This window comes from Schistocerca piceifrons, unplaced genomic scaffold (genome assembly GCF_021461385.2).
Source record: "Schistocerca piceifrons isolate TAMUIC-IGC-003096 unplaced genomic scaffold, iqSchPice1.1 HiC_scaffold_1300, whole genome shotgun sequence".
In the NCBI taxonomy this organism is placed as follows: domain Eukaryota; kingdom Metazoa; phylum Arthropoda; class Insecta; order Orthoptera; family Acrididae; genus Schistocerca; species Schistocerca piceifrons.
In genome coordinates this window covers 62501-65000 of record NW_025727126.1, presented here as the reverse complement: position 1 = coordinate 65000, position 2500 = coordinate 62501, and the positions used below count along the sequence as shown (strand labels likewise).

General features: G+C 58.0%; 1 non-coding gene across 1 annotated transcript in view; it reads left to right on the top strand.

Annotated features, from left to right (window-relative positions):
- Positions 1–2021: 2021 nt before the first annotated feature.
- The window catches only part of LOC124731742, a 1909-nt gene continuing 1430 nt past the window's right edge, over positions 2022–2500 (top strand). The window contains exon 1 of the ribosomal RNA XR_007008454.1: positions 2022–2500. This exon is cut by the window's right edge and continues 1430 nt beyond it. This is a non-coding gene — a ribosomal RNA (small subunit ribosomal RNA).

Sequence of the window (2500 nt, the reverse complement as noted above, 5' to 3'; positions counted from 1 at the left end):
ACGTTGTACCTTAACCTAACCCACGTTGTGCCTTAACCTAACCCACGTTGTGCCTTAACCTAACCCACGTTGTGCCTTAACCTAACCCACGTTGTGCCTTAACCTAACCCACGTTGTACCTTAACCTAACCCACGTTGTCCCCTAACCTAACCCACGTTGTCCCCTAACGTAACCCACGTTGTCCCCTAACGTAACCCACGTTGTCCCCTAACGTAACCCACGTTGTCGCCTAAACCTGCTCTGTAATTGTTATACGACTCGTTCAATTAGTGTAGTGTTGCCCACCCGCAACCCTCGCAATATAGTTCGCTACTCGCACTGCCCGCTCCCCTGTGTATCGCTTCATGTTAAACACCTTGCAAGTCTTGCTCACTTTCCACATGCTCCTGCTGTACACTGTAATGTGGATGGCAGCAGGACGTACATGCCGCCCCTCCCCACGTCCCCACCTTGCCCCCTGCCTTCGCAAGCTGGTTGGTGAGAACTTTGCATGTTCAATGCCCTTCGCATGCGACGTACTCAGGCTACGTTGTGGTGCGGCCTGTGTCAACTGTCCGCTAATGTCGTACGCGTAAACCACAATCTGTACTGCACATTCGTCCTTATGTACTGAATGATACATCGTGGCACATGTGTGACCGTACAACGACTGCGCCCAAAAACGGCGGACCATACAGTGCAAATATTGTGCACGCAGCTACGTGTCGTCTCCCTATGAGAGCTGGATTGCAGTGTGGTACGCCATAGAGACGTGTGGGAGGAACGGACGCCGTGGATGGCGATCAGCATGAGCTGTCTGTTGATGTATTCGGACCTAGTCGTCTCTCCTCACACACCGTGATGGCATGGTGCACCGCGTTCCATATCTGCGACATGCTACAGAGGCCGGTTGACAGTCGTTCGAGCAATGGACATCGCATACGTACGGGGGCCACCTTCCACGTATTGTCTAGGCGTGCACATTTTGTTGCGTGTATGTGGGCAGACGTAGTGTGGCGTGACACCTGACACAGGCATGCAATAATCGTTGAAGTTGCAAATGGCGATGGACGCCTGCGTTTTCTGGTGAAGTTACGCAAATGAACAAATGGTAACCTGTTGTGGTGCGGTTGTTCTCGCTAGGGGTGAATCGGTGATGGCGACGATAGGTTGAGGTACTAACCGGTTGTTCCAGCGATACCCACCATGCCGACGAAACTGAACGGCATCTGGGTGTGAAGCGATACGCGGCGGTGGCTGGGTGGGACCGTCCCCGGCCGGTGAGGGGGCGCCTCCCGGCGTGCTGGCCGCGCGGTGCGTGGGCGCACGCGCTACAGCCGGCTGGTGGGGGCGGCCAGTGGCAGGCGCGCCGGCCGACGGACGCGGCAGGCGTCGCAGCTGCGCGCCGGCGCACCCTGCGCGCGGCGCCGTGCGGCCAAAGTAGGTCCTCGCGGGCCCGGTGCGAAGCGCGGTGGACATCTTCAGTGTGCTGGTCCGATTGAGGACTGTGTGCGTTGAGGATGCGCCGCCGCCCGGCGCTCGGCGCCGCGACGCCGTCTGCTGCTCGGTCGCCCCAGCGGTTCTCGCTGGTGGTTTGTATCGCAGCTGTGCGGATGTGTTGGCGCGTGCGCTGTGCTGGGAGAGTTCGCTTCGGCACCCAAGTGGGGCTTTTGTCCTTCTGTGGCGCTGGCGTTGGAGCTGCCGGTCACCGTAGGTGGCGCGTGTTGTCTCCCGCCGGCAATGCCACGACAGCACGCTCCCGGGCCTCTGTCGGCAGCGGCAAGCTCAGTTGGGAGCACGGGTGGTCGCACCGAAAGCGTCTACTCGCCTAACTCCGGGCGATTGCGCCTCTCTCGAACCCGACCAAGTACTTGGGACGGCGCTGCGCGCCGCCGGGACCTGAGAGGGTTTCGAGGTGTATTGTGCAGGGGAGCTCAGCCTCCTCCTGTTTGCAGAATGATTGAGCGGACGCTTGCGTGTTCGCGCGGGCCCCCGGGACACACTCCCGGGCGGCCGGCTGCTCAGCTCTAGTTGACGCAGCTCCCTGGTTGATCCTGCCAGTAGTCATATGCTTGTCTCAAAGATTAAGCCATGCATGTCTCAGTACAAGCCGCATTAAGGTGAAACCGCGAATGGCTCATTAAATCAGTTATGGTTCCTTAGATCGTACCCACGTTACTTGGATAACTGTGGTAATTCTAGAGCTAATACATGCAAACAGAGTCCCGACCAGAGATGGAAGGGACGCTTTTATTAGATCAAAACCAATCGGTCGGCTCGTCCGGTCCGTTTGCCTTGGTGACTCTGAATAACTTTGGGCTGATCGCACGGTCCTCGTACCGGCGACGCATCTTTCAAATGTCTGCCTTATCAACTGTCGATGGTAGGTTCTGCGCCTACCATGGTTGTAACGGGTAACGGGGAATCAGGGTTCGATTCCGGAGAGGGAGCCTGAGAAACGGCTACCACATCCAAGGAAGGCAGCAGGCGCGCAAATTACCCACTCCCGGCACGGGGAGG